At 48.1% G+C, this 12,401-nt stretch overlaps 1 protein-coding gene across 1 annotated transcript in view; it reads left to right on the forward strand.

The window, feature by feature from the left end:
* The first annotated feature begins 6,955 nt into the window (after positions 1–6,955).
* LOC119374688 (cysteine-rich motor neuron 1 protein) overlaps positions 6,956–12,401 on the forward strand; it is a 444,084-nt gene continuing 438,638 nt past the window's right edge. The window contains exon 1 of the mRNA XM_049420441.1: positions 6,956–6,959. The gene's annotated coding sequence lies outside the window, so the exon portion shown is untranslated. The remainder of the gene's footprint in view (positions 6,960–12,401) is intronic.

Raw genomic sequence — 12,401 nt, forward strand, 5'->3', positions numbered from 1 at the left:
CAAAACAACGATATGATTATGAGGGACGCCGTAGTGGACGGCTCCGGAGATTTTCGGCCATCTGGTGTTTTTAACGTGCACCTAAATCTAAGCATTTCGCCTCCATCGAAGTGCGGCCGGGATTCGCTCCCGCGGCTTTCGGGTCAGCAGTCTGGCGCCGTATCCACTAGACCACCCTGGCGGGTTTAGCAAAGTTTAGCAAAGCTGGTCGGGCCACAAATGGACTTTCCGTCTTGGAATAGGATATAACGGTGATCCAGCTTTCTTTTTTTCTTTTTTGCACAATATTGGATTAACACGCAGGCAGCCCTAAATAAACCACGGCAGCCGCAGCCTAACTACATGCACAGGAAATTAATCACTGTACGGTGATTTGTGGCGCCTGACAGCCCGCGTACAGTCCGCCAATGAAAGAAGCGATGCGTAGGCGGCGTCTCCACATGGTATGTACACCATCTGCGTAACCTAACTTGCGGGACGGAACGTTGCTACGGAATATCGCGATGTGGGCGTTCTTATGTCCACACCTCGGCTCAGTACAATTAACGGAGGCGTCAGGGTGTATAAGCGTGTACCTCGCAATAACGAGAAATAGGATGGAGGCTACACAGCTGTTTCAATTTTCAATTAGCTGAAGCGAGCCGGACCACATGGAACAAAAGGTAGTTAGGTTAGCTGTGTACACATATGGAGAAATAGAGCGGGTGGTAACGAGAGATTGAGGGCAGGGAGGTTAACGAGGTTAATTTTCCGGTTGGCTGTACTCTGCACCGCAGATGGGGATACGAGCAGAAATAGTGAGGAGGAGAAAAGAAAGAAAAGAACACCTGTTCGCGCACTATATACAGTTTTTCAGTGAGCCCTCACGATTGAAAAAAAAAAAAACATGGTTGATCCCTCCTTCATAGGAATCGGTAAAACACGAAAGGGAAACGTGTCCTCGCAGAAGCAGTTGAACGTTGAAAGAAGTAGATCAAAGTAGTTGAACCCACAACCTCCCGGGGACCGGGACGTTGTGGGTTCGAGTCCCGTTTGCGGAACTTTTTTCTTCTAGTTTTTTTTTCCTTTGCAATCTGATCGTGTGCATTTTGCTGACCTATTTCCGTGGCGGGAATACGTCATGAACGTCTTGGTGGACCCCGACATAAAACACTTTCGTGTTGAAAAGAAAGAAAAAAAGACACTACAACAGAGCTTTTAGAGCTGTTCGGTTTGACGACGCCTCTGTAACCAGGATCCAAGAATTCCGGCTTCCGCACTGTCACGGTTGCCAGTGTTGTCGACGCCAGTACAATCGACTTAGAAGAAGAAAAATAAAACAAGAACATGGCTTTCGCCTTCGAGTCATCTGAGGCATCCGGACTTCTCGCTGGACTGCCGACGTTTTCCTCATTTAGAAAAAGAACTATTGAAATCATAATGCGGCAACTATAGTCGGGTACAACTTTAGAAAAAAGGAGAGGCCCCGCCCATATGACCGAAGCGCGTCAGCCGATTGCCTCCGCGGCAAAGAAATAGTCCCGCTTCTTCTCCTTGAGCGGATGCACCGGCCGTCCGGCTCGTGACGTCAGTCTAGAGCGCGCGCCCATTGGTGGAAGCGCGTGTGCATCCGCCTTTGAGGTGCAAATGCCGCTTTTTTCTAAAGTTGTACCCGACTATAGGTCTGCCAGCAGTTACGTCGACTGTACTGTTGTCATTTGGGTCTTCGTCTGACCGCAATTCCCCACGGGACACGCTTTCGGGTTTCGGAAGTGTCGTTGTAGAAACTATTTCAAAACGGAAAGCATTCGTAACGAGGCTGCTAATTCACAACTGCTGATAATTCACATCTGCGGGGAAGCGTACCACAATTAATTGCTGCAGTAAAAGTGACAAGGTCGCTAACGCATTCACCTAAGACTACTCGAGGGCGAAAGCCATCTTCTTTTTCTGGGACACTAGGACAGGAGTACATGCAGTGCTGTAGAGAAATTCATATGCTAGTCAAATCGATTGATTCGACGCATCCACCGCGAATAATCTTTAAATTATGTCCTCCTGGCATGATGCTTTTCTGGACCTTTCGGAGGTTACGCAACATGGTGTAGGCTAAAACCGGAATTCATTAAAAGTAACTCTTCGTACTCGTTTACACTGTAACCTCTATTAGCACTTTAAAATTTAAGACCCATATGATCTGCCCGACTCTTGGCCAATCCACCAGAGTGAGTAGGTGCCAATCATCCCAGGAGCACCACCATCGTCATCTTAGGGAAACGCATAAGGTGCCGAGTGAGTTTCCTTGAACAGGCAGAAGTTCAGGGGAAGGTGAAAGCTTGAAGAGATAAAAAATTCTGGAACACGGGGTGTCGCAGGAGCCAACGTTCCGACAAGCGGTCTTGTCTACTTCAAGGTTGCAACTGTCCACATCGGTAGACAGTTGGAGCCTTGAGGAAGACAAGACTGGTTGTCGAATCGTTGGCTCTTGCCACACCCCGTGTTCCAGAATGTTCCTTCAACAGGTCATGTTGCTGGAGGCAACGTTTCGACAAGTGGAATACCCTGTTCAAGGATTTTTCATCGCTTATTACACCATTTATACTAGCCACGACCAGAACAGTATAATGTCATGTTATGGCATCGTCATACTAGCTGTGGTCGTAATAACGTGTTATTATACCGTGCATTATACCAGTGTCATACCAGCTGTGGCTCCCTACAGTATAAATGAAATAACGGTATAAACGAAAAACAAATACAGGATAAAGTGGACGAGAAGACTACCGCCACCGCAGCTCAACTGGTAGAGCATCGGGCGCGTTATCCGAAGGTTACAGGTTCGGTCCCTGCCGGCGGCAAGTTGCGTTTTCGTCCACTTTATTTTCTTCACATCTACATCACAATTACTGTAATAGACTTAGAACACCACAATTAACGTCCCTTGTGCCTTCTTTGGCTTCATTATCTGCTGGTCTTCATTAAGGTTGTGTCACTACAGTATAGGCGCTCTTACGTAAGACACATGGGCACCGCCATCTTGGGCTGTAAAACGAATGTTATTTTCTTATTATTTTTGCATATCGCGACGGTCATGAAACGTCGAATGCAGCAACCCACCCGTTTTCAGGCGTTTGCGTCTACTGTAGAACTGTTAGTTTAGTTGTTCAAGTTACGAAAACGGAAAGGCTACAGTCCAACATGGCGGCACCAAAATCCATCCGTAAGGTAGTCTATACACCGCACTGTTTTAGATAAGAAATATCTGAACTATAGTCGCTTACAACCTTAAGAATAATTGTTATCTCTTCCCATAGCCGTTGCTGTCCCAACAGGAGAAAACTTGCACAGGTGTCACATCTAACTGCATCTTCTCATTTCCGTGACGTCAAGCACCTTTCGCGTATTTCAGGTGAGGAATTTCTCCATACAGAAATGTGTTCCGGTCATTGGCTTTCGGTCAATAAACTTGAACTTCCTGGCAAATTTCAGCCAAGATTCTGACGTGGCTTCTCAGGGAAACGTATGTAATATTTTAACTAGGGCCGATGGACATTTATATAATAATATGCGATAGCATTTACATTAGCAGCGAGAAAGTGCTTCTGGTAATAACTGAAAGCACCTGACACGACTATCTTCCACATATGAATGGCAGGCCCGCAGCAGTTCTGGGGGCGTAGCTTACATTTACTCCTATAGGTTGTAACCGACTATAGACCCGGAGCACGTCCGGAGGGCAATTTCTCGACCGTAAGTGAACGCTGGTGGGACGGGATGTTGTGTCTGCCCCCACGTGCAAGCAGTTATTCAATTTCTCCCGCGGTGCACCGGGAGCGTACATACGGGTAATCATAAACAACGCACCGCACAACTGATCATTACCCGTAGTAACGCTATTTGCTGCGGTCACACGGTCATCGCACAAGCCAAGCTCAGGCGAGAGATAGCCCGTGTTGTAACAATCGCTCTGATTCATTACACTGCATAAGAATTCGTAGCGACAGCGGGTGATAGAGGGAGAGAGGGTAAGGGGGAAGGGATGTTGGTAATGTTCCACGCCTTTGTTTCTTGGGCGGTACTTGCTTTCATTGCGCAAAGAGAGCACGAAGGGGAGGGGATCGGAGCAATTACAGAAAGCGTCCGTGTAACGTCAAGGGCTCGTCCTGCTACGCGGCGTGCAGCGTAGTATAAAGTGTAACACAGGCAAATCACGGCACGGATGAGTAACGAGCTACACTATAGTTGGTTACAGCGTAAGAATAAATACAAGCACCGCCCCCTGAACTGCGGCGCGCATGCATTCACCTGTGCAATCGAGTTATGCCAGGTTGTTTCAGTTCTAACCATGGGCACTTCTCCGCAGCTAATGTAAATACTACGCATGTTATGAATTAAAAGTTCGTCGTCCTTTCTCAAAGTACTACGTTTGGTTGAGCAGTGATGTCGGAATCTTCGCTGAAAATTTGCCAGGAAATTGAAGTTTTCTATCGAAAACCAGCGACACGAGCACGTGTCTGTATGGGAAAATCACGTGCCTGATATTCACGAGAGGTGATTGACGTCACGTAAATGAGCAAGTGTGGTTGGATAGGGCATCTGTCAAAGTTCTCTCTGGGTGGGACAGTGACGACTGTGGGCGGAGCTCAATCTTATTTTTCGATTGCAACCAACTATAAGTGGGCAGTGGTTAGAGCCAGATGTGCTCGCAAGGGCGAAGACGTTATGCATTATAGTGTGTGCAGGTACATCTTAAGCGATCATTTTTGCGAAAAGTGAATTTCATGTACATGCCGAGTCTCTAGCGTTGAGGCGAAATGTTGCTGACTGAAGTGCCCAGCGAATTTTGTCGACATCCTCTGACCTAAAAAAAAATCGCCCACGTTAACTATAAGGAGGTCGTGATACAGTCATCGAAGAATTTGCGGCTTTAAGCGAAAAGTAGAAGTGTCTATTGTGTCTATACATATATGAAAAAAGGCTGTAAAATAATATTTCAGTGCAAAACAGGCCCTAGAAGTCGCCGGCCATAAATCTCGCCCACCGCTGGCGACCGCCATTTTCCCATGGCGTGTGTGACGTCATGTGCATGCATGGAGCGGAGCCGTCGTCTTCTACCGAAGTTTTAGCCGTTGCAAGTCGTTCAGTTTCAATGCCAAGCAGAACAAACCTGAAATAGCTCGCTTGCGAGCGCAGCTGAGCAGGTGTAAGAAAATCGTTCGCCGCAATGCAGTCACTCGCACAGCAAGCAGCTTGTTACGTCACGACTCTCTAGTGAGCCAGTGGTGCCCGACTCTCAGGCAGCTAGCGTGTTTACAAACATATTCAAATATAACATAAGTGTTCGACCAAATGCGATAAAATTTCGCCAGCTTGTTTGTGAACGCACAAGGATTAATCCACGTAACACACATTATGATCGAAAAGTGGGTGTCATGGCCCCTTTAAGTGGGCCCGCAACGCTAGCCTGTCTACATTCTTCCGAGCAACGGCTGCTGCGTAGACGACAACTGCACCAAGGCCAACGCGAGCTCTTATACCGACCTGTCTTCGGAGTGTATATACAAACTATCTATACCCACGCGAAGATCCCCCGCTCTCTACACTTGCCGCTTGCTGCCAGCTTCCGTCTTGTTTACGCTAACGCAAATAGTAACAGCCCGCGCCCACGCCAAACCACGTGTTGCACTACTTAATTTTGCTCACGCCTCTCACTGAGCACCTTCTTCGTCTCGCTGTCTTGGCCGTGAAAACTTGCGGTCGCGCTACGTTAATGTATTCGTAGGCTGTCGGCCTGTCATTACCTTGCCAAGTTTAGGCTCCTTTGTAATAATATTATAATATCTTGGTTCATGATGGTGAAGCGCTGGAAAGAACGGACACTTTTGTCTCACTACTTTCTATAGCGCTTCACCATCATGGACGTATACCAAGTACCAACACGCCCATCTGGCAGCCATTCTAATATCTGAGGTTTTACGTGCCAAAACCACGATATAATTACGAGGCACGCCGTAGTGGAGGGCTCCGGAAATTTGAATAACGTGTTCTTCGCTAACGTGCATGAACACCGCACAGCACAGTAGCTTTAGCTCTGGCAAACACGAATTTCTTTATTTAAGTTAACGTCAAACACCGAAATACTTCAAAAAGCAACCCCTCAGGCGATTTGCCGTGAACACCTGCAGAATGACGCAGGCAGGGATGTACAGACGGGTCCACTGTTAAAGGGAACGCTTGCGCGCAGGGCGTGTTCGGGTTTCGCTCTCTTATTAAAGCATAGTGAGTTACCTTTGCGTACGACAAGTGATGGTTGTCAGTTCAGACTAGTGCCGTGCACAAACCGAATGTTCCCACATCCACTTGCAGTTAGGGGGCCAGCAATTCGAAAGCTACTCATTCGAGTGGTTCCCTTTAACGGTGGACTCTCCAATCGTCTGCACCGTTTTCGTACGGACATAACCTCGCGCAAAACTTCTGATTCCTTCGTCAGCACAGCATCGGCGACGTAGTCCGGAATATTTATTTCGGAAGCGGGCAATTCCTCGGCTGGTCATGTTGGTGTCGTCTTGCTTCGTTTCTGCCTATGGTGCGCAAATGCTACGTGAGGAAGAGGAGAGGAGGGGGGGTGCAACATTAGAGGTCCTCGGCCACCATTAGCGTAAAAAAGTTGCACGTCCTTGACCCAGCATTTCAAACAGTGACGGCAGGTCCGAGTGATGTCGTTTTTCTCTGGTCGATCCGGAGAAGGATTTCTAGCTCCGTGGGGACGAATCCGTATTTCACTGGTCGATCTGGAGCGGGTCGACGCGTTCCAGCGATCATTTCAGAGCACTGGAACGCGAAATTTTTAAACAGCGAAGCTGTTCAAGCTATCGTTAAGTAGTGCTCAGACGTAGGAAACTGTCATCATCATGAACCGGCACGCGCTGTCTTCGTTCTTTTACATTGAAGTCTTTTAAGCTGTCGGCAACTTGTGCTCCGTCGTGCAAAACTCCTCAGGTGGGTATGCGCCACAGGAATTGGGCAAGCCCCACTACGGTGTACACCAGGTGCGAGTGTCAAACTAAAACGAACACGTGAAGAAGAGAGAGAGAATATAGAGAGAAAGAAAGCGATAGAAAAAAGAGGAAGATAAGACTAGAGAGAAATAAAGGAAATAAAGACATAAAAAAGATAATAAGACAGAAATACATAAAGAGAGAAAGAGACAGAAACAGAGAAAGGAACACAAAGAGATAGAGAAAGAAATAAAAACAAAGAGGGAGTGGTAAATAAAGAGAGGACGAGAAAGAGAAAAGGAAGAAAGAGAAATAAATATAGAAAGAGCGAGAAAGAGAAATAAATGGAATGAGAAAGAAAGAAATAGAAAGAAACAGATACAAAAAAGAGATGCAAGAAACAGAGAGAAAGAGAAAGAAAGAAAGATAAAGAGAAACAAGGAAGGAAGCCTAGCACCGCTCTTCCTTCAGTCTTGGCACCACTATACTGCGAAGCTGCCATCATTTCTTGCTAATGGTACCCTGTGAAACTTGGTGGAGCTCCTTCCAGTTCGTTTTCTTTCACACACACACACACACTCTCTCTCTCTCTCCAACTTTAAGCTTATACAGTAACGGACACCTTCCATCACTCTTGCAGGCGTTTCTGAGCAGATGCTGCCGAGTCGGCTTTCGCGAGAAACTAACCGTTGATTTATTGTACTACATGTTTACGATATCCACTCCCCCCCCCCCCCCCACACACACACACACCACCTCCCTTTGCATTCGATTAGAATTGGACCGGAACAAAGCTGTCACCTGGCAAATCCTGCGCGACACACGTCAGGCCGAGAAAGCCATCCGTTTCTCTTGATGCGCGAAGACCGAGCCCCAGAGAAACAGCCCAGGTCGCGACGGGCCTCACGGAGGCAACAACGTAAATGCAAGTACACGCTATAAATAAACAAGCAACAACGGGAAACGTACGAATAAAAATGCAGGTCACAACCGACGCTAACCCTTCCGTTCTGCTCCATATGCGAACAGTAAACGATGGTAACAACAACCGCCGGCGCGGTTCCTTCGCGATTTTCCAATTCAGACAGGCGCTGGCGACGCCAGGATTCTGTCTCTACTCCGGTGATGCCCCGAATACACGACGTGTGCGGTGACGTCAATGAACGACGTCTCCTGCACATACCCTGTAAGTTCTGAATTTCGAAAATGGTTGTGACAGTTAGTGCAGTTGTGCAATACATTATCTATCTATCTATCTATCTATCTATCTATCTATCTATCTATCTATCTATCTATCTATCTATCTATCTATCTATCTATCTATCTATCTATCTATCTATCTATCTATCTATCTATCTATCTATCTATCTATCTATCTATCTATCTATCTATCTATCTATCTATCTATCTATCTATCTATCTATCTATCTATCTATCTATCTATGTAGTAGTACCGTGTCTCCAGCAGTATGTAAGCAGTGTGCACCGTCGGGCGCACACTGCTTTGTCCTTGATTGCAAATGAAGAGATGCGAGTTGGGCTACTTGGTGCGAATTCACTTAAGACATAACTAATTAGAGAAAAAAAAAGGACAACGAACGAGGTGATGACAACAGACAGGACGCGGAGCTTAACTTCAAATAATGATTTACTAGCAGAAAAAAAAATGAAAACAACTGATTCCCACGATGCACAGGAAGCGCCGCGTCCTGTTTCTTGTATTCACCCTATCCGTTGTCCTTCTTTTTTGTGCTAATTAGTTATGTATGAAGTCTTGGTCGCAAAATCTTCGGGCACGAAACACGGCCCCGTTACCCTTCGGAGCACGCAGCAGTTACATACTACGTACGCCATCTTACACCTGTGTTTCCGATTACGCAGCTTTGCGTCCACTCCATGTCCACGGTTGCCAAACGGGGCCATTACGGCCCGACAAAGAGCCCCGCAATTGTTGCTTACGATCTGAGAGATGTCCGTTGCGCACATTTCGTGCTTCGCGCCATGCGTCTTCCTATACCCCTGGCCGCTGAGAGAGGGCTCAAACGACTCCGTAATGGACGACTTCACGATACTATCTGCCTCGGGTCGTCGGAAGCATTACGGGCAGACAGCTCAAAAGGCACCACGACATCGATCACATTGGGGAGAGTGGCGAAGGGTCATTGAGATTTATATACAGATGCGTTCCGTTTCTAATTCAAACCTGCTCTTGGTGTGGTCGTTGGACTCAAGTACGGCCGAAGGCGGAAGGAATGTTCGCCCCTCCCGTTCAAGTGTGTCCAAATGGCGTGCAACGGATGGCACCGGCTGCCAGACTTGCGTAACTGCAGACCTCTGCTATGTAAGCGGGACAGCTCTGATTAGTTTGGTGATTATGTGCTCGAAGAAAACCACGTATACGGGTGTCTTTGTGTGTGGCCCTGCTTTCGGAAGGCTGGTTGTATGGTGGCTATTAAACGACCGCATGCTGGCACTGTGACCATATATTTTCCCACAATATTCACTAGAGAGAAGTATGGCTCTGGGATCGTTCATCCGCCATGGGAATGGTGGGTAGTACGCGGATTTGCCTAGATCTCGCGCATGCGGATTTGAACGTGCTTGCGACTTTGTTTATTGTTGCGCTTCGGCTTTTGTTTTGGATAAAAAAAATGGCTAGTTGTGAACCTCGTGAGCTGATTTGAATTGGTCAGACTAAAAGGGATCAAGGTGGTGAAGCGGGACAGCCGGAGTTTTGATGAAGTTCGAATCTTGCGACAAAGCGGCTGCTGGTCACACGGAGCGAACTGGAGCCGAAATAACGAAGCTTAGACAAATCCATGTACTACCCATCATTCCCATGCTGGCTGAAGCGCCATGCATTGCAGCTTATATAGACGCTAGCTCAAGATTTATTTCTATAGTCGGTTACAACCTAAAAAAAAAAATGTAAGCACCACCCACCGAGCTGCGGCGCGCCTGCCCTTTACATGTAAAAGACAGTCGTGCTAGCTGGTCTACGCTCGAAATGCTAATACTACGCACATTATGAGCTAAAGGTTCAGTGTTACTACATGAAACAATGCGTTTGCGTAAGCGGCGATGTCTGAATCCTTGACAAAATTTACCAGGACGTTCACGTTTCCTACCTAAAACCAGCGACACAAACATCTGTCTGTACAGTAAAGTCAACAATCTGAAACACTCAATCAGTGCTTGACGTCATGAAATGAGTAAACGCGAATGGATGGAGCATTTATGCGAATTCCCTCTGTGGGAGGGACAGCGACGGCTGTGGGTGGAGCTGACACATTTTTTCTCACGTTGTAATCGAGCATACTGTACTACACTATACTGAAACCGCATGGCGCTATCTATCAGTTACTACACGTCCTTTTAGGGGCGAAGCTCCTTATGGCGTGGCCCGAGCGTCCCGTCGTAGGTAACCGCCTCTCGTTAGTTCGTGAACTGGCCGTAGAGGGCGGTACTTGTACTATATAACGAATGCATATACGCTGAAAACTGCAAGATGGTACGATACTAGAGGGCGTTACTTGTAGTATGATAAAATAAAAGGTGAGTTTTATGAAAACAGGAATGACGTCACACGTACGGAAGGAGAGAGACGATCGCGTGTTCTTCGGCGGCGCGGTACGCCAAGGGGTGCTCTATAATACAATAAACGCGCCGTTTTGGCGCGCGCGCGTTCAGAGGGTCTGCGGAAGATGGACAAGGCTGCTGAGCGGCGTGCGCGCAGGGCGGCGGCGGCTCGCGCTCGAAGAAGGGACCCCGACGTGCGGGCGCGCGAGGCAGAAGCGCGCCGCGAAGCTGCGCGGTGGCGCCGACAAGATCCCGGTGTACGAGACCGAGAGGCCGAAGCGGCGCGGCAGCGGCGCCAGGCCGCACGAGAAGATGATCTCCAAGCCGTCCGGCAACGAGAAGCGACGAGAAAGCGTGCCTATCGACGGGCGAACGAGAAGGTGAGAGTTCGAGAGGCGGCTGCTAAACGTGCCAAGAAAGAACACGAAGGTGCCGACGCCCGGTTCAAGAGAGACTTTCTGGACGTTTCGTTCGGCCACAGTTGAGACGTGTGTGACCGGTTGTGGTTCGCGAACAATCTAACAAAGATATCGTCCATAAAGAACGACACCGCTCGAATAACCGCCATCACCTCGTTGCTGCGTGCCTTTCCCGACCACGATGTTACTCACGAGTTTCATTTGAGGTGTGGGGCGAGGTATCTTCGCCCCCCTCTTCATCATTCACCCCGTAGATATGCTGCCATTTTTTTATTCGGCATTCAATGTATTGTCCTGTTGTAACTGATCACGTTAGGGTCACTATGCCACAAATAAAATATCACGATGACTACGTAATTAAAAGTAGGACCTGTGCCCTGTACGTCAGAGATCGCCAAAATTTGTGACGTCACATTATGCCGTATCCACATGGCATCGTAGCTTGGTCAAGCGTGGGCAGATCACGGAGGCAGCGCAAGACAAGGTGAGATGCAAAAAGTTTGTCATGCCTCCGATCTTGGAGGCAGTGGTCTTGTACTGCCTGCGGGCAGTGCAAGACCGCGATAGGTGCAGAAAGCTTTCGGAGGGGGGCGTGGGGGGATCAATACATCGACTGAGAATACGAAGATAGCTTTCGCCTTCGAGTCGTCTTAAGCCTGTTTCACATGCAGCGATTTTGCTCCAAGAGCGGAGCGGCTGCCGTCGCGGAAGCCCAAAAACAGGTTTTTTAGAGCGACCAGTGGACGCGCGATCGAGATCGCCAGAGTTGGAAAAATTCGCGAGCGGCAGAGCGGCTGCCCAAGGTCAACCAATGGGGGAGCAGTGACGCGGGGAGCAAGTGACCGTAGGGATGGAGACGAGAGCAGCCGCGCGCGCCGGGGAGGAACTCGCTCCGACTCGGTTTCCTAGCAGACGACATTCGCTGCAACGAGCTGGCAGTGTAGAAAACGCCGTTCTTTTCCTTTTGTTGTTCTTTACTGCGCTTCCATCAAAGCAGACAAATCGTTTGCACGTGTCATTTTGTTCTTTTGTATTTTTATCGAATAGTGACACCAACATAGGTCCGGACAGGGGGAACCTACGACACTCCGCACTTGTTCGCAGTAGACGTTTCAGTTTTTTTTTTTTACTACTCTGGTGCAGCACGTTCGAACAGTTTACTGTTTTCTTTTCCCCTTTTTTTTAGTGGTCACGTACCCCGAAGACGACAAATGCCGCCGCCTCTTTACTGCAGAATGCCCATAGGCAAAAAAAAAAAAAAAGAGAGAAGAGCTCCTTCACAAACCCACAATGTCGTCGACTGGGCCGTTGGCATCCGCTTGCCGGCCCATACGGCGCACCAACGCCTTGCGGCATTCGAGACCAAAAGCCACCGAAAGCCCTGTGAAAGCTTAAAACCCCAAAAACAAATTCTTTCTTTTGCTTT

Source organism: Rhipicephalus sanguineus, chromosome 11, assembly GCF_013339695.2.
Source record: "Rhipicephalus sanguineus isolate Rsan-2018 chromosome 11, BIME_Rsan_1.4, whole genome shotgun sequence".
Taxonomy (NCBI): domain Eukaryota; kingdom Metazoa; phylum Arthropoda; class Arachnida; order Ixodida; family Ixodidae; genus Rhipicephalus; species Rhipicephalus sanguineus.